Source organism: Pleurodeles waltl, chromosome 4_2, assembly GCF_031143425.1.
Source record: "Pleurodeles waltl isolate 20211129_DDA chromosome 4_2, aPleWal1.hap1.20221129, whole genome shotgun sequence".
Taxonomy (NCBI): Eukaryota; Metazoa; Chordata; class Amphibia; order Caudata; family Salamandridae; genus Pleurodeles; species Pleurodeles waltl.
The window spans coordinates 1392575-1418040 of NC_090443.1; the positions used below are offsets into that span (position 1 = coordinate 1392575).

General features: G+C 45.4%; 1 protein-coding gene across 6 annotated transcripts in view; it reads right to left on the reverse strand.

Annotated features, from left to right (window-relative positions):
* The window catches only part of LPAR2 (lysophosphatidic acid receptor 2), a 206030-nt gene that overhangs the window by 53734 nt on the left and 126830 nt on the right, over positions 1 to 25466 (reverse strand). The window contains exon 1 of one of the 6 annotated variants that reach the window (XM_069230340.1): positions 21607 to 21744. The exons of 4 other annotated variants lie outside the window; for them this stretch is intronic. The gene's annotated coding sequence lies outside the window, so the exon portion shown is untranslated. Of the gene's footprint in view, positions 1 to 21386; positions 21409 to 21606; positions 21745 to 25466 lie in introns of those variants that run through there. One more of the 6 variants, XM_069230342.1, reaches the window with a different exon arrangement.

Below are 25466 nucleotides of genomic sequence, written 5' to 3' on the forward strand. Positions count from 1 at the left end.
GGAACACAAAATGGACCCCCTGCTGCCTCGTTTCATTCATCAGCTGCCGAGGGGGCGCCAACTTTCTTTCGCCCAGGGCGCTATTGAAGCACGGGCCGGCTCTGCGTAGGACAGGGGCTGCTCAAGAAAGGGGGTTCGATTTTCCTGGACTGCAACCGAGGGGAGGTGGAGGGATGGAAGGGTGGCGGGAAGCGAGGGGGATTCGTCGGGTGTGATAAAGCACGAATCCCTGGCACCGTCCTTGCCTCTCTCTGTGAGCCAGACCGATTACCCCCATCTAAAACTAAATTGAATCAGATTTGAAGGCTAATCTTTCAACAGCGCCTCGACAGCAGTGAGCTACGGCGCCGTGTGAAGAGGGCCGTTCAGGCACCTCAGCCCCCTGCAGGCCAGTGAGGCGACACAAGTGGGCGGGAAAGGGCCCTCTGGAAGATTGCCAGGAGGCCATGCTAGCTTGGTCACTACAGACCACCACAGTTAAACAAGGGACCACGCGCTCCCAGCCTATCACCACAGGTAAGTCTTCGCTTCACACTAGGGTTTCTTCCTTACCCTGAGAAAAATATGGACCATTTCTTCCCGTTTTGAGTTTCTCGAATGGCCACAGCAGATCAATAATTATGCATGCTTGTAAAAATTGCTGTAGTTTTCAACTTGTTAGTTTTGCATTTTTATTTTTAAAATCATATAGGCAACTTTGAAGCACCATTAAAGTGTTTTTCCCCGTATTTGCTGTTTTACCTCTATCAAAACTGGCCAAAATTCCGATTTTTGTTTGTCTTCCTAGCTTTTTTACCAGCTTGATTATTTTGTATTGTCCATTTAACAAAAAAACTATTACATTAATGAATAAAGTGACGTCTGTACCAGTGTTAAGGTGACAGTGGCACTACAGGTGGGTGAGTCACTAAAGGCTCGAGCCAGAGGCCTGGTTCTGTCTCGAGATCATCTTGGACCCTCAAGCCCAAAAAGCGGTGCTTTAATGTGGCTTCTGCCTGCCACCCGTGCACTGACATCATGTGCCAAGAATACAAGCCAAAGCATAAACCTTTGATGTTAAAAGGGAGAGAAACATCTAGTGGGTGAATTGCACAATGTGTAACCAGAAACCCGGGGACCAATCCAAGCTATCCCACTTCACCAAACTGTATGATCCTAGGCAAATACTTAATTTACTGAGCCTTTTTTTTCTTCGCCACAAATATGGAGCTACAAATCCTGTTTGTCAAAGCCTGAACCAGCCAAAACAAAATCATCAAGAAAGGTAGGTGAGTAGAACGTGTGTGTGTGGGGGGCGGGGGGACATTTTGTCTGATCTGCTAATGCCACACAAAAATGTGTTTTGCGCCATCATCCTAAACTTCACAAAACCTGCCAAAGGCAGCTCATGGCTGCAGTTAAAGCACTTCTCAACTGCCTCCCTACACGTCCTTGCACCTAGTCTCAGGAATGCAGGTTTCAGAAAAAAATCTTAGATCATTTTATAGGGTCTGACTTTTTGATTTAGTGTTATACAAAGACTGCAGTCTTCCACAGGTCTTCCTCTCTGGCCGACCGTTCTAAAATCACGCAGGCCAAATCTAAGTCTCAAATAACTGACTTTGGCAGGCTTTCTTAATGGACGTACTATGTATGGTTGACTCTCTGGTTGTGCTCAAGAGCTGCCCACCAATCTAGACATTTTCACTTGTTGAATGTTAAATGATCTTTTTAAAGAATAAATGCTTCACCACCCTTTTCAGAATGCTCTTTAAATGATTATATTGTAATTGTATTTATGTAGCGCTTACTACCCCTGACAAGGGATCGAAGCACTTTTGTGCAAGTAGCACGCTACTCCGGAACCCAAGAGGAATTAGTGGTGGAATAGTATAGGGAAATAGAACTGTGTTAGTATAGCGAGGTATGGGTTAATTTGAGCAGAGGATATGTGAGCTTGTTAGTTGGATCGACTAGAGTAAGGGAGGGATAGAGGAGGGAAGAATACAGAAGTGTTAATTGGGAGTTTATAGTGACAGGATGAGCAGGAACTGCCATTATTCTAGAGCCAAATATCTATTGTGGATAGTACCATCAATTTCCGTACAAGTACCTTAAAAGCATTTTCAGTTTTGTTCATTGTTAGTATCCCCATATGGTATAAAAATCAGTGTTTGTCCCGATTTATCCCAAAGGTGCAATGACCATCGCCCCATAAAAAGAATAAGTAAAATGTTTTGAATTGTGATTAGTAAACCTCAACCTTTACCTTAACCTTGGAACCTTGAACCATAATCTCTTAGTAACGAAAACTAGGACCCAAACTCCTTACCTTGACCCTACCTTTAACCTAACTCTAATCGTACACAACCCTTACTGGTATCCCAAACCTGACTTTTCCATGACCCGACTCTTCTTAGCAAGGATCCTAATGGTGTCACAGACACCAAACACCGCTAATCACTACAGCACATTAACAACCAAACATAAACACGATGGACGCTTATTAAACACAGTACTGCTGACCCCACTCAGCAATCAGGAAACTGACAGTGGTCTGTGGTGGAGATCTCCACACGAGGGGGTGAACGTCTGAATTCCATGGCCACACTACTGGCACGTCATGTCAGGCCTTCTGCAGAGGCTGACTGGTCCCCCTTCTGTTGTGGATGAACGAAATAGTGAAATACTGCCACAAAAGTGCTAGATGACACCGCAGAATCTGACTTTTATTGATGCAGAATTTGAACCTCCACTGCTGCATAATTGCAATGGGTCGGCATGTATGCCAGTCTGTCTCTGGCATAAGGAGCCCAGGCGGCAGAGCCTACATCAGAGCTCCCTCTGTAGACACCTGGTCCTGACCGGCCACAGGCAAGGTGGAGGCTAGACAGGCTGGCACCAGAAACACAAGTCAAAATAACAAGTCCTCCACTTACCCGGGGCTGCAGAACAGGAATGCGGAAAGAAAGTTAATGGAAACAGAGAACTGGAGAACACAGGCTGAAAATATTTAAAAAAAAAAAAAAAAAAAAAATTATAATTTTTACTCCCAAGTATGCTCTGCTGCATGTACAAATAAGAGTTATTACATAGGGCTTCCGGTTCATTTGATTCTGTGTGCTAGAGGGATAGTGGTTAGTCCAGGATCACACAATGTGGGCAAAAGGAGAAGATAGGATTAAAAATCTGGCCCCTCGATTGCATACCAAGATAAAGAGTCTTCGCACAAATCTCTCTCTTGACACTGGTTGCCAGTCAAGGAGACAGAGATTCATTACTCTTGAGGGATAACTGATGACTTTAGTTCCTGCGATTCATGTTTTTTTTTTTTTTAAATAGTGGTTACTACTAGGTGCACTGCCTTCCTCGAATCTGCCCAAATTCTCAATGCTATGCGCGCACCAGCCGTCACTTCCCTCCTATGATTAGTTCACACTAACCCGTGACCCACTTCCTGCCTGGTTTCGCGTCTGGCGCTTGTGCCAACTTGATTACGTCCCCTTTCACTGGTAAGGCACTTTTAATCACAGTGACGCTAGGAGACTTGCTACGAGCTTCAGCCCAGATTTATTAAGGTTTTGTGACGGCCAGATACCACGCAGGGGGATGCAAGACCTAGAATGAGATTTACTAAACCTCGCAAGGCCACCTTGCGTGGCACTGTGTGGCATGGCAAATCTGGAGAAACGGAGGGTGACGCAAGTTGGTGCCTTGCGTTACTCTGCATGGCGGGGGCATTACACAGGTGGAGCGTGGGTGCTCCCATGCATCCACCCACGTGTTCTGAAGCGTTCCAATATTTACTAACACTGGTAGACCTCAGAATGCGCCAGAATTGTACACCTTTCCCACCAAAGGCATAACAAAGAGAAAAATCTTTATTTCTCTTCGTTGTTTCCTCTTTCTAAGTGTGATGCATTCTGTGGCACAAATAGAAAGAGAAAAATACCTCTAAGGATTGTTTTTGTGCAGGAAGGTATTACTTCCTGCATGAAAGAATCCTGCCTATAACGCAGGCACCCTTACTCCATGGCACAAAGATGCCTCCATTGGTGCTGGGCTGCAGAGTGTGTGCCAGCACAGGCAGAGAACAAGAATCTGCCGCATCTTGGTAGATACGGCGCATTTCTGCCATCTCCCTTTCATGCAGTGCAGTTAGTTGTTGGTCTTGCTTGTTGCATGGCATGAAAGCATTTGAAATCTGGCGCTAGGTTTGCAGGATGAAGGGTACACAGGGCAGCCGCTCAATAGGCTAGGTAGGCATCACGGCCATCGATGTGTACCTCATAACTGCGTACACTGAGCAACCCTCTTTCTTCAGCAGTACCTGACAAATCCTAGTGCCAGGAATGTAGGGAAAGGTAATGCCCACATTCCGCAGGCCGCTGTTCCGCCTCATTACAGGCCAAGTTTCAATTGCCTATGTAGGCTTTCTCAGGAATTTCTAGGCTTGTCTCACTAACAGTAACAAAAAAGCAAGCATTTGAAATGCAATAGGTCGTGCAAATAAGTTAATTGTAATCTTTTGACAACAGCACCCATGAGCAAAAACAAAAGAAAACATGAGAAGAAACTGAGAAATGATGACTTGGCAAAATAAAATAAAGTTAGCTTTAAAAAATAAAACTTTGCAATTTTGTGCCTGCTGGGCACGTTTCTGCCAGTCACAAGCCTTCTGTTTGCGGGGCAAGTTAAAAACAACAAACAGTAACTCGATCACATGGGGAGCAGTGGATGGGCACTAATTAAGTTGAATCACTTAGTGCTTGATCCCGGCTTCACACAGGGAAACGAATGTGAAGCCAGGAGTGCCTTGACAAATTACAAGGCTGTAAAGAAGAGTGCCTGGCAAACCAACAAATGGTGAGCGACATGAGGGCTCCAAGCCCTATATTGAACACAAGAGTCTTGCAATACAGCATTCATTCGCAGGCTTGACCCTAAAAATAGTACATTTAAAGAAACATAATCAAACGAGCAAGCAAATGCAAAACGTAAGCAAAAATTTTAAAAAAACATGTGCGGCTGTATCTAAAGTGCTGAATATTTTTGAGCCATTGTGCTGATGTAATATGTTTGCTCCCATGTAAAGTGCTATCTGAAACAGTTATTATAGCGCCCAAACTAGTGTTCTGTCCCCTAACGCTACATTTATCAACTGTAAGGAATCTGCTACTTCAGCTTACCCGCCATTCAAACCAGTAACTTTCTGCATGAAGCAAGGACCTTTCCTCCGCAGATGCATTAAACATGCAAGCAATTTTGCTGCTTCTCAGAAGCGACCACCCCAAGCCCACTGTGGTCGCCAGCTACACAAGAGAAACAGCTTAAAGAGTCTAGATCTTACCCCAAACGTAGATAGGCATGTTTTCTTATGGCATGCATTGCACGATGTATTAGCAGCTCTGTTTCAATTGCGGCTTGCCGCATGCAAAAGGGCCGGGTGGGGGGGGGGGAGGTGTTAAATTAAAAATAATAAAAACAAATCCACTTACCTCCGATGTCGCCACTCCATCGCTCCTCTGGAGGCACAGGCCCCCAGCCTGCTCTGCACCAATCCTGATGCTGTTTAGAGCAGCATCAGGATTGGCTGGGAGCACCCATCCAGGGCGCTCCCTGGCAGACTGGGAGCCTGCGCAGGCTCTCTCCAGCCCGGCAACTGTGTTGGAGAGGGCCCACTGTGCATGTGTGTTTTGCCATCCCGAGACGGCCGGCCAAACACACATGCGCTTTGAGGGGGAGAGTGCTTTGCACTCCCCCTCACTGCTCGTCACCTCGAAGCCCCACCCTTTCCCCCCAAAACATAATAAACACAGTTTATTATCTTTTTTTCAGAAAAGGTTTGCAGCTGCTGGCGGGGGAGGGGGGGGGGGGGGGGTGCCTTAATGGAGGAGCCGCCCCTACTCGGTTTGCGTCATTCGATGTTTTGTTAATTTTTTCTCTCCTTGCATTCGCATTGTAATTGTTTTGTGTAGTTCCACTTCACAAGGATACAAGTTATATATTTGCACTTTATTTTTTATTTCAGAATTGTTTTACTCCTTATTTTTAAGTCTGGCGTTAGCCAACACATTTTGATTTTGCTAAATTTATATATTGAGTCTACTAGAGAAGACTCAAGACAGCCCACTTCATCCACTAACGTAATTCATATTTTCCTACTGCCCACTACAACATACAGCATGGGGCAGTGGGTCAGCCCACCTAAGGCACTGGCTTACCTCACTGTGAGGGATGGCATTCTGCTCTTATACAAGGAGTACATACAAATGCAAAATAGCTCCTGGCAGCGCTGTTTTTAGGTCGCTGCAATCAGACAGAGCAGTTGTTTGGTTTGTTAAAGACGTTGGCAAAGCCAATAGCTCTTGTATAGGCGAGACCTATTAGCTTTGCCAATTCTTGTTGCTTTTAGCTATTGGTTTTAATGATTTATTTTATCTGTGCAGGCCAGCAACTCCCTGAACAATGAAGTTCACCAAATACCATGACAAAACAAAATAAGCACCATACAAAGCTAAGATGTTGACATCCAACACCCCACCTATTGACCTTGCTAAATACTTTTATTACTTCTAATACCTTTTCACCTGAAGTATGCATTTAATCTAAATACTTTTATATACTTATGCCTGCTTCCTTTTTTAGGGTCAAGCGAAAAGAGCTCTGTCCCTATTGTTATCTCTCTACAGGCTTGTAACCACGCCTATGTCCTGCCCATCAGTTTGGTTGGTTCGTGGGCTTGCCTTTTACAATTTGCTTGATTTCATTAGTGAAAGGCATTCATACGACATGCCTTTTCCGGTGTTTAGCCCGCCTCGAGCGCACCAGCCAACTACTGAAAACATACGAGGTTCCATGTTTCTGGACTACTTTTTCTCTTTATTTCGCAGGCAGCGCGATCTCGCTGGGCAGTAGTCGAGCACTTTTGCATGACATCGACTCTGTTACACGGATATTTACACTTTTCCCAGTTACATGAATAATTGCACTTTTCTGATACGTTTCACTGCAAAACTTCTGTTTCCTTTTGTGTGTTTGCTTTGCGCTCATGGCGGCCATCGGCTCGCTTATGTGAAACTGTTTTACTTTTCAGTTTATGTGGCAAGAAAAGTCCGGTTAGGAGTTTACAACGCTAATAGCTTTAACTCCAGTAAACGGGAGACCCATTGCATTGCAAATGCTTGTTATTTATTGCCTCCTTTTTAGGTTTGGTCTTTGAGACAGCGTTAGATGTATCAACAGATTGTTTTTCCAAAATAATTCACAAATAATAAACCTACTTGGAGGGGATTTTGATCAGAGGACTTCATTCATTAATCTGTTAAAATTTTCAGTTACAATTTGCACATGCCCACCACAGCACACAGCACGGGGCAATGAATCAGCCCACTTTACGCATTGGTTCCCTTCATTTTGAGTGACTGCGCAGACCTGTGCACATTCTTCACTTCCGGATAAAAAAAGGTCCTTTCTCTTTAGTGTCAAGGCTGGTTTAATGTGTGCTTTGTATTTTATTTATTTTGTCTATTAACTTTAAATCCCAGATATTTATTTTCCTGCACTTTGGGTGCCCATTTAAAAGGTGATTTATTTCCTGGCTCCTTTTTAAAGATATAAAGTGTTTAAGTGTCACTGCAGCTGCCTACAATTCGAGTGTTTGTGCATGTGATGATATTCCCTTCTCCTTCACAAATATTAATAATAAATAATAAAGTGCATGACATTAGTTATTAAGTTGTCGTAGCATGCTTAAGTTTTAACACAATACTTCCCTGTATTTTAAACGAAATCAAATTGGTATCGTTTTAATTTGCCTACAATTAGTTATCGGATTCTATAAACCCATGAATTGAGTAGTGTAATGAACATGAATAGGAACTACTGCTGGGTGGCAATATTTAGCTTTATACTCTGGAATTAAGGCCTTTGTATATCTAAATGGAGATTTTAATAGAGAAATGTGTATAATTATACTGATTTCTGACTGTGCATTTAGATAGATATAATATCAATATATGTAATAATTTTAAGTAATTGAATCACAATAAAATAATTCATTCAAAAAAATGTTCAGATATAGAAACACTTTATAGTTTTAAGCAACACCAGAAGAAAAACGATTTGCATAGGTGTAAAGACAATGTACCATTAGCTTTGAATTACAGTAACCAGAAGACCTAGTTTAAAACACACAAACAGGAGTAAAAATAATAGCAAAATATAAGGAATGGAAAAAAAACCAATGGTGGGTTAAAGTATTAGCCCATTAGTCCTGGTACTCAAGTGTATTTCTTTTTAGAGGAACGGGCACATGCAACAAGCATTTGCAATGCAATGGGTCTCGCATTTGCTTGAGTTCGAGCTATTAGCGTTGTAAACTCCTAACCAGACTATTCTTGCCATATAAATTGAAAATGAAAAGTAATACAGTTTCACGTAAGCGAGCCGAGACAAAGCGTCACTCCATGAGTGTGAAGGAGACGCACAAAAGGAAAAAGAAGTTCACTCACAGTCAAACATATTGGCAAAAGTGAAGTCAGCCATGTAACAAGGTCGATGGCCAAGGCGTAACCAAACCGTCCCAAGAAGAGACAAATGTAATGCATTTACCAATGATCATAAAAGATTTTTGAAGGGCAAGCCCATGAACGAGCGATAGTGATGGGCGTGAGGTGGGTGTGGTTAAAAGCCCAAATAGATAACAACACGTCAGCAAAGCAGCGCTTACGCACTGCTATTCCCAACCTGAAAAGGGAAACTGTTGTTACTGTACAAGAGAACCATTGGCTGTAGGGAAATATCCCACTACACCATGCAGTAAGCTGTGGTGGGCAGAAGTAAAACGTGATTTGCAGTTATAAAGCAGTGAATTAAGAGAGCTGACCCAACTCCTCTCTACGTAGACATAAGTGCATGCATTTTTTTAAGGAGTCTAATACTTAACGCTATGACCTGCATTTCCTGTCATTTGATGTCACTTCCTGTTTCAGGGGATTAAGGCACTTCACAAAATGGACAATGGACCAAATATGAAAACAATCACTGCCAAAGCCAACAGGTCGTGTCTTTGTGATGTGCTGTGTTTGCCATTGCTTTTTGGCGCAGATAAACAGCATAGGTAAAAAGTAATGTTTTTGCTAATTCTGTATAGTTATACAAAAACAAAGAGGGAGAAGGAGGTTGTGGGGCAGGGTCTGTCCTCCTTATAGCCTATATAACATTTAAAAGAGGCCCAGCTAAAGGAACTACCACAAGATGGACAGGAAAAAGGATTTTCCTGTAAGAAAAACTCTCACCCACCAGGGTTACCCCTTGGTGGCATGCTTCATCATTGGGTTTCTTCCCCTTGAGATATGGAGCGGGCATGCTACGACTTATGGGATACGTGGGAGCACTGATGTAGTCTTGTCAATGTGAATCACAGGAGGGATAGGAGTGGCGGGGTCTTGGGTGAGTTAAAAACACCTATCTCCTAGTAATTCCAATAATTTAATATATCTGGAGGCTATGAAATACCTCCCATGGATAATAAATCGAGCCATGAAGCGAGCTTGCAATAACAACAGAGAAGCCCTTCTGGACAACCCTCCCCAAAAAGAGAAGGAGGAAAGACTCAATATGTTTCACAACATTTAACATAGCCTCCAATCAAGTAAGCAAGATCATCAACAAACATTGGCGCATCCTTAATAGTGGCTCAAGAAATATTCCTAAACCCATGTTTTCACGTGAACGGGGAAAAGAGTCTTAGAGACAGGCGCGGCCCATCCTTTAGGGCGGAGGGGCCATCCCCCCCCCCACCTTTTGCCCCTCATGAAGAGTGTCTGTCAGGCTGAACAAAGGTCAGCCTGACAGACACCCTTTATGTACAGGTCAGGCAGCCAGGAGCAGACATGCGCGATTTGCGCAGACTCCTGGCTGTCGGAGCTGAACTCTGCTGGGCTGAGGAGGTCACAGCTCCAATGGGAGTGACCTCCTCGTCCCAGTAAAGGTGCCTCGAGACCCTCCCCTGGGTGACGAGGAAAGCGTCACCCATTGACTTCGACCTGGATGCTTCAGGTTTAAGCCCTGAAGCACCCAGGGCGAGTGTCAATCAGTGACACTTCGTCACAGAGTGGGGTGCGGTCAGCAGTCTCACTGACCCCATCCCACTCCGTGAGGAGGCTGGGACTGCTGCCTTTCCTCACTGGCTGACCTAAGGTCAGCCAATGAGAGAAGGCAGCTGTCCCAACACTCCTGGGACCTCTGAGGCTGAAGGTAAAAGAGTGTGTGTGTGTGATCTTTTAAAATCAATGTTTGGTGCGTGCATGTTTAAATGTTATGAGTTTTGTTAATGGATGTGCGTGCGGGGGTGTGTGTGTGAAAGAATGAGTGTGTGTGTGATCTTTTAAAATGAAGGTTTGGTGCATGCATGTTTGAATGTTATGAGTTTTGTTAATGGATGTGCGTGCGGGCATGTGTGTGTGAAAGAATGAGTGTGTGTGATCTTTTAAAATGAAGGTTTGGTGCATGCATGTTTGAATGTTATGAGTTTTGTTAATGGATGTGCGTGTGGGCATGTGTGTGTGAAAGAATGAGTGTGTGTGTGATCTTTTTAAATGAATGTTTGGTGCGTGCGTGCATGTTTGAATGTTAGGAGTGTTGTTAATGGATGTGCGTGCGTGTGTGAAAGAATGAGTGTGTGTGCTTCCCGCCCCCTCCCTCCTAAAGCTGCCAGCCGCCACTGCTTGGAGACATGCTTGTACACACCCGCCCACGCCATCTTTGTAGTAAATTAGGAGATAACAACTACCTACCACTACCCAATGGACATTATATTATCCATGTGGGAACTGTAGTGTGTGTCATCTCACAAAGGTCACTAAATTGACATCTAATGCTTATGCATCCCATCTCTCACGTCTTTTCGCTTCAAACACACGCAGAGGTGCACAAAACACAACATGAGCACAAACCCTAGTCCTCATGCGGCACAACACATTATCCTTGTAGGCCACATGACAAACACACAATCTTCCATCTATAGCAATCCCACTGTGTTGCATCCGTCAGGTAGGAGTAACCTCGACAATGCACACACATATAAGGTGCGTGCACCCTTATTCAAAGCTTGTAGTATTCCTAATAGATTTGGCTGAGCAGTCACATGGCATGATTTGGCCAATCACATTTGTACATTTGATCTACACAAAACATTTAAAGGAATGAGCCAAATAATGTATTTCTATTTAGATGTGGTATTTAAAAAAAAAAAAAAATCTTGCTATGAATACTTTCAAGAGCGGCTCGTTCATTTCTTCTGGGAGCTTGCGTCGTCTCATACCAGGAGCAAAAAAGTATTTAAGCGTGTTGCGCGTTCTGGGTGAAGCGTGCAGCAGCTTTGAATTAACCCCTGCAACACTCCCCCCGCCCCCCCCCCCCACCACACACACACACACACACAGACAGGAATGACAGCAATGCAGGAATGTGCATCGGGAGACAGCTCCAGATGGCAGGGATTTTCATGTGACCTTTGATCCCTCCTCCGTACCCCACAAGTCGAGCAATCCACAAAACACACACACAATATAAAAAATTTTGCCCAAGCGTTCACCCAGCTGTTTCACCGTCTGTTAACCATCACATAGCTTGGAATATGTGAAATCTGCTACAAAGTCTAGAAAAGCGCCTCTTGTTTTTTCAAAGTGTTTTCCTCCTTTTTTTATTTTTAGTTGTTCCTTCTTCAACGTTGGAGCAATAAATGAGAAATTGGGCTTCACTGTTCACAGGGCCAGTCATTCTCGCTTTGTCGGTCTCCATCACCCTGTGTTTCGCCATAATTTGTCTGCATTTGAATCTCCTGGTCTGCCTTTCTCTTCAAGTATCTCTCCTCAGCCAGTGTTTGCTCACCCTGTATCCCATCATTTGGATGTGTTTGAATGATCTGCCTACACCTCCCAGTCTATCACTGGTAAATAGTTGCCCATCATGTGCTTGGTCGTTATTTGCATCTGTTAATGCATTCTGCCTTTGCTGGCTGTATTTATTTCCGTCTCACTCAAGCTGTGCTTGGTGTTTATTTGCCAATGTTTGCACAGATATTTCTGAATATCACTCACTGTCTGTCTTCCTCTCCAGCACACGAGTTTACCTTACATGTACAATATTCTTACTTATGGGCTTTTAGCGAGTCCCTCACTGATTCAGTGAGCATCTTATACCGAGGGTAACAAGTTACCCGTTTTGAGTTTGCCCGTCACTGTAAACAACACGTGTTGTTATTAGCACCTGAAATAAGCTCGTCTTTTCAGCTACAGAAGGGTGAAAGGCTGCCTGGACGTAATCAGAACTTAAGACCATCAGCTTACACGGTGATTCTGCCGAAGGCACCCTAACCCACCTACAGGCTGTCGTTCAGAAAACTATGTTGGTTTTCATTCAAATTATTGCCCATATGAAGCACCACAATCCGAGGGGGAGATGACACGCTTCGCTCGAAAAGGAATGTGAAAGCAATACCTTTCTGAGGAGCCAGGTGTGCAATGCATACCACATTTAGGGGCCAACTTTGGAATCAAGTAACCGCAAAACAGCTGAAAGCCCCCACCCCCCCACTCCCATGGCCCCCGCCTTTCGTCACAAGGTCCGCCCCAGGAACCCCCACATTTGACACGGTTTCTCCGCACAGCCCTGGATAGCCAGCAAGGGCCTGTCACGCCCTAAGGGCTCAGAGAGGTGCATTGTGGGAGGTGAGCTAACTGGATAACACAATGCACATGTCCCCCTGCTGCCCGAGTCTCCCATTCATGAGTAAACTTTCACCTGAACCTGCTGTGCTTTGTAACCCTGATCTGCAACAGGGGTGGGGTACCCCCCACGATTCCAGTCTCCTCAGAACAGACATGCTTTAGTTGAGCAGGAGGTAGACATCACATCTCCCCAGGCAGGTCGGAACGGGGCAGTTTTAACCTGCAGTGACTCGATATAGGTCTGTTGCAAGGTATGAAAGACTGCATGCATGCGTGTGTGGTCGCGTAAGAGAAATCAACAGTGCAACCCGGCTCAGCGGAGCATTTTACAGGCCACACACAGGCCTGTCAGACCAGCCCAACCCTGACTCTATGGCACAGCCAGGGTCTCTAGTGGCACAGCCGGGGCCGGTTCTTCTTCACTGTCCCTTAAAATCTACTCTGCTTCAGTGGCACTGGCAGGGGCTGCTCATGTACTGCCCCGAAAAACGTCACCGGTGTGCTTTATAGCACTGCAAAGCTGAGAGGATTTTTTTTTTTAAACAAAACTGAAATGTATTTAAAACTAGCTCACACCCTGAACCACTCACGCTCCCATCTGAAGATCGCCGAGTGGGACGTACCAGCCGGGCAGCAAGTCTAATTATCAATTGCAGCCGGAGACCCCCTTAACGCAAAACAAATAGTGCGCTCTGAGGTTATGGTAGACTTCCAGCCAGGAACGGCAGCTGTAGGGGGGAGGGGACTAGTGAGGGGTGCTCTGCACAGCTCTTAGCTTGACACAGCTCGAACGAGGGGGAGGGGGCTCAAAGTGCTGATCCTGCTGAATAGTTTTTTTTTTTTTGGGGGGGGGGGTCACAGAGGAAAGCGGTCTTTGTTGGAATATACATTGCATTGAAATGTCGATCTAGTCCTTCTAAAGCAGTGATACTCAAAGTGCGGCCCTTTTGACCTTTACATGCGGCCCCCACTGCAGCTGTAGCACTAGCCTGCTGTTTACTGGACTCTCACAGGCAATACTTTATTTAAACATTATTGAATATAAAGAAAGGAAGTGAGGAATTTGTCCTGTACCGCTTAAATGCAGAAACACTTCATTTTTTAAATAAAATCTTGCAGCAAATGTCTGCCACTATGATAAGGGTTCTTAAAAATTCTAAAAAGTGTTTTTCATTTACACGCAGGACCATTTAATCTTACTACTTCAGAGTCTATCAGTGCATGGAGAAGTATTTTTTTCCCAGAACAATAGATTTCAAATATAAATTCAGAAACATTCATTCATACCCCCATCTTGATAACAATGCCAATAATGAATTGTCAGTTGTTATCTGCACTCTTTGATAGGCCTGATTTGCTATAAAACATGAACAACTTCATAATTTATTAAATAAAACACAGGAGAAGGGTTCGCACAGCACACATACTGAAGTCACGCATTGTGAGGTCCTCCTACATACAATAATGAAGAAAATGAAGGTAACGTGAAATAAAACAATTGCCTAGGATCACACAATTTGGTAAATTGGGGAAGCTGGGATTAATGCCAGGTTTTCTGGTTTCACATTGAGCGATTCAGCCACTAGATCTTTATGCTTTGCTGCCCCCTACGCCTCCCATAATGCCACCACCCTCCCCATCCAGAGCCCCCCTCCTCCCTTTGATCGCCACACTGCTAGCATCAGTGTGGCCCTCGGTCACACCACAGACCTAACTTTGTGGCCCCTGGGAAAATGTTTGTGAGTACCCATATTCTAAAGGGGACTAATGACGAATATCCCTCAGAAAAGTGTTTAACCTGTGGTCCGACTGGGAATTCTTGTGGGTTCGTGATTTTTTACAAAATGTAATAATACTAATATATTGCAACTAATAAAGCATATACAAATAAAGAAGACGAAGGTTGTCAGCCTTTGGCTTTGTTGATACTTGTTTTGTCGTGCTTTTTTAAAAACATAATTCTTGGCAAACTGGCAAAACATTTTTGGAGCACACATTGTCATCATAGTTCCAGGCACTTAAGCAAATAACTGTGTGTGCATATTTGCTCCTTGCGAAAGAGCAGAATGCAGTCACAGTGAAGTTAGCAGACGGCTGAAGTGGGCTAGCTCATGCCCCATGCTGTAGTGGGCAGAAGAAAAATGTAGACAAAAGACCAATGGATGAGGACTGGCTGAAAGCATTATGAGTATAAAATATATGTAATTTTACTAAAATCAAAAGATCTTGGCTAACGTCAGACCTAAGCTTATGTTCACTTGGCCTCTGTTACAAACAAGTCTAACTCAGTAGCATAACAAAGGCCCCTGCAAGGGGGCGGAGCATCGCAGCACAGTACCCTGGCGGGGGGAGGGGGTGTTGGAGGCTCCCCCATGCACTTTGCATGGGGAGGCTCAAGTTTCTTTACCCACTGGCCTATCTTTTTTTGTTTTTCAGGCATGTATATATTTCCTATGAAAACACAAAAAAGCCGGGGCTGCTCCCTAATTGTAACTCCATGCACTATTTAAATAAAATATATGGGTAATCAGATGCAAACTTTGTTCCAAATTCATTTTTTGAGTTTTGAAAAGCTACACACAGAATAGCATCCTTTGTTAGGCCTATTACTTTCAGGCCGATTGAAAAGGAAGGAGTTAGTGGGCCCCGAGTTAATGAGCGTAGTAGAGTAGAGGGCAGGCTTTGCTTTCGCAATGAAGTGTTTTACACATAATTGGCCGGCCCTAAAATTATGGCAGAAAATGAATGACGTCAAGAACCACCAACTATAGCATCCACACCCTCCTCTGTCTGCAGGTCTCTCAGCATAACTAACACTGCACGGGAATAAGGGCTGTAGGCAGAGGCCTGCCAAAGCAGCCCAGTACATTGAAAGACAGACAGGGGAGAAAGAAAAATCGTGAACATAGGCCCTCAAGGACAATTAAAGAGATGCAGAAAGAAAGAATCAGCAACATAGGCATCCATAAGACGGAAAAAACATAGATTGAGATAAGAAAGATTTGTAGATTAGAGGAAAAAATGTAAGAATGGAGGTAAGTAGAAATAATGAAGGGCGAATGGGAAAGGAAGCATGGCCGGACTGGGGAATCGCCCCCTGCCCCTCCCCACCTCCACCCAGGATGCTGGAGCCTCGGGAGGCCGGTTTTGACACTGTGGATGTGCACATTACGCGATCCCGGTGGCACTTTGAAAGCGTTGCCCCTTTTGCTTTGATATTTTGGAGCTGGTTCTAGCGCACATTACATGTCTGCACATGGGGACGGGACTTATAACTTTTGCCTGGGCTGTTTTAAATTCTCAGTCCGGCCCAGGAATGGTGAAAAGAAGGGAGGATCAAACGAAGGTTGGACGCAAGGATCAATGGATAGATGGAAGAGTCAAAGGATGAACAGATATAACGGTGAATGATCTAATAGGTAAAAGGATGGACGGACAGGGGGATGGATGAATGGCTGAAAGATGGTTGGAAAGGTGAAAGGAACTCAGCTAGTGAAGTTTAAACTCCACTTCTAGCCTTCCTTTATAAGTAGGGCTCAAAGTTGGCAGTATTTTAGATTCTCTGCCTAACTCCTTCATTGCAAAGCTTAACCACTGTGCCTTCCGCTTGGAGTAGTGCCATACAATATTTTCTGTCTTGCCAACTTCCTATCTTTGCCCTTTTGCTTTGTTTCCACATATACCTTCACCTGTGCATTTTTTCCCCAGTGTTGCTGAACCACGAACCACAGAGCCAACAATTCCAAAAGTGTTCTGAAAACATACAGAACTTCTTGAAAGAGGCTGATAAATCACTCCCTTAGACCATGCTAGGCCCCATCCACTTGGACTAAACCCTAGGCCTACCCGACACTAAGGGAGTACGAACTCATAATTTATCGGACGAAGAAAAGTTTCCTTCCAAAAAAGCCTCAACATTTTCGGCTCGAGCCAGCCATCCATCTGATATTAACCCCACCAAGGTGCGCACTTAGGTAAAACAAAAAATAACAAAAAAATGCAACACCAAACAATGCAATGCAATGCTAAATTTCGAGATATTCCGTGATTTTCGCATGGTCTACAATCCAGAAATTTCGTGAATTGGTCTGGTGTAACAAAATTGATGGACAGGCCTACCTAAAAAACAACAAATAAAATAAACCTCTGCAGTCAAAAACCATGATTTAGATAGACATGTTGGAATGCGTCTGGTCATTACAGCCCCAAAATATTACCCTCTCTCTTCGATAAAAACAAAACAAAAACTGCCCTCCTATTAAGACTCGAAGTTAGCAGACCTAGGGCGAGTCCAAAACTGCAGTTTTTAAAATCAGACAAAATGTGCACCATCTTCTCACTTCGGAGTTTTCATCGCAAAGAAAGTAATGGAGCAAGAAGGGACACTGCCGCGCCTGCCATCTACGCCCGAAGCAGATGGCCTCGGTCGTGTTGTGTCTGCTGCCAGCAAGGAGGGTGTTGCCTAAAATTCAAGAGCATCTGGTTCAGGACAAACCATGGACTGACTCCTAGGGACTAACCGCACCCATAAAGGCTCTTCAAGCCATCTTCAAAACTGCTATAAACAGCAAAAGCCAGAAAAACAGCAAACAACATAATCATTAAATGGGAAGGCTAGTTAAAGATGCTGTGGCGTTTTCCTGTTGGAGCAACTTCTAAGGAATTATTCTAAGCTCCCACACACGTGCCAACGAATTTAAAACAGCAACTACACTACATTTTTTTTAGGCAGATCTGACCTTCTCCCAGTCAAGTCTTGAACATCCTTCTAAATTAAACACTTTGTGTATATCAAGGAGACGGACTTCCTGTAAAGCGATACGGAACAGAAATGGTATATAAAACAGTGCCAGAGCACTGGGGAAACGTAGTGACAGATGTAGTGACAAATCAAAAAGTAACCTGCCCCACTGAAGTCGTCTCAAGCCAACCAGCGGCCCATTACGGCAAAGCCTCCCTTCTCGACCACTCTAGAAATATGTCCATACACTCCTGGGGCCAAATTATGGTCTGCCAGAATCCCACCAAAGCGCCTCAAGAGGCCAGCCATCTAAGGAATAGCCCTCCCTCCCTGACCTATCAGCAACCTGCGCCAACACTCCAGAGGCTTTCCATGCAAAAAATTAAAACAGGCATTGACAAAGTAAATGAGCCTCACCTTTGTGACCTATTGACTTTGATTATGCTTTGCAGCATCAGCATAAGGCAAATTGAAAAAAACGAGGACACAATGATCCTTGTGAGCACATACATGTCATGTAGCTGCGTCATTCAGTACGTGCATGCATGCATGACGATGTATGCACATGCATGGGCCACCACAAAGGTGTGGCCCTAATGAATGATGCAATGACATTTTATTGTTATTTATTTTATCTACTGATCCAACATGGAGGATGCTACTTAGAGCGGTGGATTAAAAAAAAAATAATAATAATAATAAATCACTTGCACAAAACTGCATTTCTCAAAGCATTTTTAAGACTGGAGGAGGTGTTGGGGAACAACAAAGTGGGCTGGGAAGCAGCAGGGAGGGAGTGCGGGGGGAGCACTGGGCGAGTTTTAAGCCTGGGGGGTTTAACTCAAAATTAAAAGAAAAAAAAAAAAAAAAAAAAAAAGAGTAAAGCTAGGGTAGGGTAGATGGGAGCAACACAGAACATGTGGCATGGGGGCAAGCATCAAAAGGAGGGGAAGAGACACGGAGTGTAGACGGAGAATTTGCACCAGGAGACAGCTACAAAACATGTGCACTCATGAGTGGTAAAAGGCAAATAAACAGTAGTTGCCTAAATGAGTTGGCCACTGTAAAGTATTGTAACAAGGCTATGCTCCATGGGAGGGACAAATACAAGAAGAGGAAGATAAGCAATTGAAAAAGAAATCAAATGAGATTGACAAGAAAGACAACCAATGGTAAACAACAGGCAGGCTCTAAGTTCACTGTAAGTTTTTGGTATGGTCCACAAGGGATTCTTCTCCATTACAGCTAAAAGTCACCTGGTAAGTGTAGGCGATACCTGAAAAACCCACCAGAAGTCAGTCCACCACTGCAGATAGCTGCCCAGGACTCAAAGCGCCCATCCAACCCCACTCAGGAGTCATGCCACGGTAGAGCTTCCGATTTCTAAACATGCTCTATGTTGCCAACATGCACTTAAGTCCCTGGGAACTCTGAAAAACGTGTTTGGTGTAGGACTGCGTACAGGGCTACCAGGGGCTTAGTAACGTGAGGTCCATGCCTGGTGCAGGTTTCTCCAGGAGCACTCTACCTTCAGAAGGTGCAAACCCAGTGAAGTCCCAGTCCTGGATGTTTCAGCATTTTATTTTCTCTGTTTTTTTTTTTGTTTGTATAATGGCATCTTTACTTTGAGCCCCATACAATGCACGTGTTTTTATTTAATAAAGTATTTGTAATACTCTCTATAGACTCAGGATCCTTCATATCATAATGTCATGTGCCTGTCGCCTGAGTTCCTGTCCTTTGTTGAGAAAAAGTGACTGTCCCCCGACCTTTTGGCCAGGAGGGAAAGAAGAGATTAGAATCCAGGTCGCCTGCAGCCAAAGTTGGTAACTTTGTGTTCCGATCACAGGGTTTAATGAAAGGCCACACCTGGGCGGCCGTGGCATTTTTTTCGCTTAAATAACCAGCAGGGTATTCATTCTGTGCATCATCTTGGAGTGCATTTGTTGCAGGAATACTTTGTGTATCAAAATAAATAAATATACGGATGTGTTCTGAAATGCCCATTCCAGCATAGTGAGGAACACGACCTCTTGGCAGTAAGTAGGGGCATTAGGGGCTGTTGAGTGTAGGTACCGCGGCGTCTTTGAGGCTGCAGAACCAGGAAGAGATTGCACTATTTTGAGCTTCCGGTTGTTGAACAGGTTTGCCGCTCACTGCAGCCCCCTCCCGAACACTCTTCCAGGCTGCTCGGCCGCACGGTAAGTGTACTGGCGCCGGGATTAGAAACACCTATCAGCCCTCCTCGTCAACGCCAGCACTGCTCCCCCCGCCCGCCATCTCAGACAGCCCAGGGCGAGCAGCACCTCCAGGGCCCAGGAAGCAGACAGCGCGGGACCCTCCTCTCAGTGAACAGGCGGTGAGGCGAGGAGTGACCTCCGGAGCAGACGAGGTAAACCCCGGTCATGGCCAGTCTGCGAACTTGGCCAGAAGAAGGTGAAATCTTTAGCATTTTCCCAGAGAGGCGCAGCGCGAGCTGGCACCTGACGTGCAGCAAATCGGACTTTTTACGACGACAACGGTAGGGGGCGGCAGTGGCGTAGCAAGGATGCGATGGGCCCTGGTCCAGGCAAGGAGAATGGGACGTTTGGGTGTTTTGCGGACGTAACATAGTGCACGGTCAGGATTTAAGGGCTACCTCAAGGCTCTGGGCCCCAGTGCCACTGTACCTGCCGCACCAATGATAGTTGAGCCCTCATTATTAAGGGGCACTGAATTCCTGAAAGAAGACCAGTCCAGGTGGATGTGGAGGATTTGTGGTGCTGGCATAAATGTGTTCATGGGGCCGCTGCTATGGAAAGATTTCGACCTGCCCTGAGGGTGGCGCTACCGAAGGCCATAAGAGAGCAGAGGTGTGCCACGGTAGTGCCATGAAACACCTGCACATGGAGAGTATAAGTGTGCCACACATGTACCAGAAAATACCTGCACATGTAGAGCAGAGGTGTGTCATAGATGACGTGCATATACGAAGAGCAGAGGTGTGCCACACAAGTGCCAGAAAAGACCTGCACATGTAGAGCAGAGGTGCACCACACAGGTGCCAGAAAAGACCTGCACATGGACAGCAGAGGTGTGCCACGGAATGTCAAGAGGGCAGAGGTGTGCCACAGAATGTCATAAGAGGGCAGAGGTGTGCCACAGAATGTCATAAGAGGGCAGAGGTGTGCCACACAAGTGCCAGAAAAGACCTGCACATGTAGAGCAGAGGTGCACCACACAGGTGCCAGAAAAGACCTGCACATGGACAGCAGAGGTGTGCCACGGAATGTCAAGAGGGCAGAGGTGTGCCACAGAATGTCATAAGAGGGCAGAGGTGTGCCACACAAGTGCCAGAAAAGACCTCCACATGTAGAGCAGAGGTGCACCACACAGGTGCTAGAAAAGACCTGCACATGGACAGCAGAGGTGTGCCACAGAATGTCATAAGAGGGCAGAGGTGTGCCAGAAAAGGCCTGCACATGTAGCGCAGAGGTCCCGCCCACCCCAGACACACACTTAAGAGCCCAGCTCTCACTTCACACAAGACCAGGAGCTGCTCACCGCTTCCTCTCTGCAGAGGGGCCACGGCGGCAGACGCTTCCTCTGTGCCAGCCTCCTCCTTAGTAGTGGCAGCATTAACCGGGACTGGGGGGTGCAGAATCTCGTGACCTGCCCGCGTTTGTCATGATCTCCTCGAGGCAACTGTTGGAAGCTTCCCTAGAAACATTAAAAAGCCTATTACCCCTTTGCTTTTAAAGTTTTCTAAACTTTGTTCCGAGCCCTGCGAAATATGGAAATCCCACCGCCCTACGCCCGACATAAAACACCTATCTGAATACTATGCCTCGTTAACGAAGACTGAGCAGAGATTGGTAAAGCCGGAGCCCAGGATCTGCAAGGGGTCAGGGGAGAAGAGTGAACGTGTCCGGCCCATCCCCCACGGCACACACTTCTCACGAACTCAGCCTTCGGAAAACTGGAGACCACGCAGAGTGCAGCACAGGGATGGGGTGACTGACTGCCCGGGCCCTGTAGTCCCACGCCTGCCACATGCCTTGTGCGTAAAGTGTAAATTAAAGAAGGGAGGCTCCGCCCAGCGTGGGACGCAAACTATTTACTTTTTAATGAGAATATGCAGCACGCTAAACCGATTTGAAAACAAAAGCTCACCTGGGCTTTAGGCGTCAAATCATTCAATTTTCTGAGGTAGCCCGGTTTGTACGCGAAAGGGGTGTGGGTGCTGGGCTCCGGGAGAGAACTGAAAAAGGGGTGTTGTGCAAGGACTTGTGACCCCTTATCTCCTCGGCTGGCTGCGAGCTGAACAAAGCGACGTGTTTACCTCGGGATTAGCTCTAGTTTAGTTAAACTGAGCCTGACCCCCTCAACTAATCCTTTTTTCAATCTCACAGACGTCGTTATGTTGATGGCCCAGACCCATGGCAATTCCCCAGAACCCCTCCCAGTGCCCCACGTCCTGACACTGAACCTAAATCTCACCGAAATGGACCTAGAGTCTCTTATCTCCCTGAAAATGACCAAAATTACAGCTGATCACCCCAAGAAAACCTACAGTTCACCCACAACGGATACAAACGTTGACGAACAGAGTGAGATATGCACACATGGTACAGACCTACTGGCTGCCCAGTGCTTAATTCGTGAAACACTGACTGCCGGTGCCCAAACGTGTTCTGAAGCGCTGAATACGAAGGTTGCATAGTCTTCAATCCACCTCATGCCTCTTTAATATGCTACTAGGCACTCTGCCCCTTAAACTCACACTTGCAGGTTCCTCCATTCTATCTGTGATGGGGTTTTTCGTCTTTTGCTCCCTCCTTTTTGACCCTTTGTGTTTTTCCCTCTCTTGTGCTCCAAGAATGCCTGATAAAGAAAACAAGTGCTGGCCCCAGACAGAGGAGTGCCGCGGCCCCACCGGTAGCGCGGGCTCACATGAATCACTGCGATTGCCGTTGAGTGACTGAAATCCACACCCACACGTGGAAAGTTCGCCCGTTGAAGGGAGGACTCGCTGCACACTTAGAAGGAACAGCGCGTACTCAGCTGGCACTATCGCAGTGTGCGCAGTTTAAAGTCACAATGGGAAGCAGTGTTGAAATGCGAGAGTACCCAGGTGCGAAAATGCGGCCGACAAGCATTGGCAAAGTCAAATAGATAGCACATCTTGGGACATTTTCAAGGCGCGTGCACCCAGCTACAAAATGACGCAGTCGCCTTTTTCTTTTTTAGTTGCTAGACAGTTTTTTGATTTATAGTGGGTAGAAGGAGGCAATATTAGATGGAAGGAAGGCGGAAGCAACAGGGAAGTTGAAGAAAACAGGGGTACGGGTGGGGGCGGAAGCAACACAGAGGACAAGGGTGGGGGCTGGAAGCAACAACGAGGCCACAGATAAAGGTGGAAGAAACACGCAGAGCAGTTCATGCAAGCAGCAACAGAGTGCAATGGTGGGGGCAGAAGCAACATGAAGGAAGCAAGTGGAAGAGGTGAGAGAGCAACATGGAACTGGCGAAGAGAAGCACAATGGCAAAACAGAGTAAAACGGAGCGCGGTGCAGGGGGGGCAGAAGTACACAAGGGAGACAGCTGGAAAACACACACTCTTGTGGCGTGCCTAAACAAGAAGAAATAATGCTTGCAATGCGAGCAGTGGAAGTACACAAGTAATGAGTTCATGCTCGAGGGGCGGGACAGACACAAAATGAGGAATACAGGGAAATCCGTTCAACTTGTGATTTGGGAGTACTGCGAGCCAAAGGAAGGGTAATGGATGGGGGCGTAGAAGCATGCTCAAGGGTGGTTAGGAGATTGGGACAGGGAGGAGCGCGCGCTGAGGGGCATGAGATGGGGGTCTGGCTGTGCTCTGAAGGAGCGAGATGAAGCTGGGGTGCCCTCAAGGAGGGGTGCAGACCTAGGATCACGGAAGATCATTTATTGACGGGGTAACAACAAAACTAGTTTTTTTTTTGCAGATGCGGGAATTAATGCACAGAGCAGACTCCCTGGAGGACTTAGCCACATACGAAAACAAGCATTAGTAAAGCTAATAAGTATGGCATTAGCAACTATGTGCATTTTTTTTTAAATATATTATTTTATTGCAAGTATATGCCAAAAAACAGAAACAAAAGAAACATGTCTGTCGTGTCAATTAAACATGGCAGTCATATTCTTACCCAAAAAAATGAATACTGAATTTTTAAAACTGAGCCATTTCATGCCGTTTTAATAGAACAGAACGTGTACTTCTTCGCAGGCAGATAACACTTTTAATTTTAATACACATCAAGGGAAATGGCGGTCTTATGGTCACAAATAAAGGTACCAAATTAAGTTTGAATTAGTACGTCCTGGAGACATAGTGCAAACACACAGGAATGCCTACAAAAAAGATAATAAAGTGAAATAAAAAAGCATTGGCAAAGTAAATTATTTGCCCCCGAGCCCTGGAACACTGAAGTGTACTTCTTTTTAGATGGAAGGTCCATGTGATCAAGGTAAATGCCATCACTCACTGCCCAGCCATCGATGTTTGAAATGGGCTTACCCGTTGCATCATGCTGTGTGCCGTGGCGAGTGACTGCAAAGTGTGAAGGAAAGCTGGACATACTAATGAAGGGTGGACTGACCACCAGCCTTTCTGATACTGCACATGGGCATGTATCTTTATTTATGAATTATTTTGATTGCAATAGGCTAGCAAGAGAGCTAACGCTGTTGTCGTTGGATCAGACGTAAACGAGGGCCGCTTTGTGTCAAGACAGAGTTAGGAGACACTCCAAAGCAGGTGACACATTATATGTGTGTGACCAGGTGTCTCATCTGGATTAAACATGATGCTTTCAGTTACAGAAACGTAGAACAAAGTATCCACACGAGAAGCAACTTCCAAGTCTGAAAGCAGAGATTGGACGGACAAATGCCAAGTATGTAAACAAGATGCTAGCACTGGAGTCAGTGGAGGGGATGAGCCCACATGGGCACTAGCTGAAAGGCTTCTGCTTGTTTAAGCTCGCGGTGTGTGTATAGCATCTGCATAGTTCAATCCTTCTGAGGTCGATAAGATACGTGGCACTGGGCTGGGTAACAGGAGCACTCTATAGATTGAGCATCTGACAGTGATGTGGTCTACAAAGTGGCAGTCCTCAGAGCGCTTCCAAGTGATGTTCCAGGGCAAGCCTTTTCAGGAGTCGTCCCCACCCCACCGACAACAAAGGAACCACCTGGGACATGAAATCTAAGAAATGCAAGAAAGGCACCTCCCGGAATCTAAAACCCAAGACATCCAACCTAAGGCCATTTTAGCATCTAAACGTGCACAAGACAATAAAAAACAAGCTGTGGCAAAGGCAATATGTCTGGAGTTGGCAATCTGGTGCAATTGTTAGATTTTCTTTTTGCAAGCATACGATACAAAGATACAAGTAAAAAAAATAAACGAAAACGTCATCTAATGTGGTAGCCATATGCTTGCAATAAATACTTTAACACACTAACAATTAAAAGGCCACACTAGCTCTGAATTACTATACCGGTAGAAATAGTTTAAACAGATAAGGATGACTAAAAATGTCAAAAGAACGAATAATGGAAAGAAAAAAAAATACTGGTAAAGTATTGGCCACCCAGCACTGGCACCGATAGGCACTTTTGGTTTGCCCTATTGCTTGTGCTATAAATGGTTGAAGCAACGCGTTAGGGACAGCTTAGCAGATCAATGGATTAAGAGGTCTGTATGTATGTACATATGCGTGGGTTTCTATTACTTTTCCAAATCAAGCGAGGCTGTTGAACAAACTAAAGCTGTCTTTAGGCTGTAGCCACATGCCAAACAGCTATGTCCTCCTCTAGCCCAAACCTAAAAAGGACATTCTGTGTCAAATACCCAAAGAACATTTGGGCAGTCTTGAAAACAGAACCTAAGGAGGCATAAAACAAAGACTTCCGGGTGTACGGCCACGGGTATGTGCTCCAACGCGGGACCTGCCTGTCTCTGTGATGACAGTCCTTTGGCC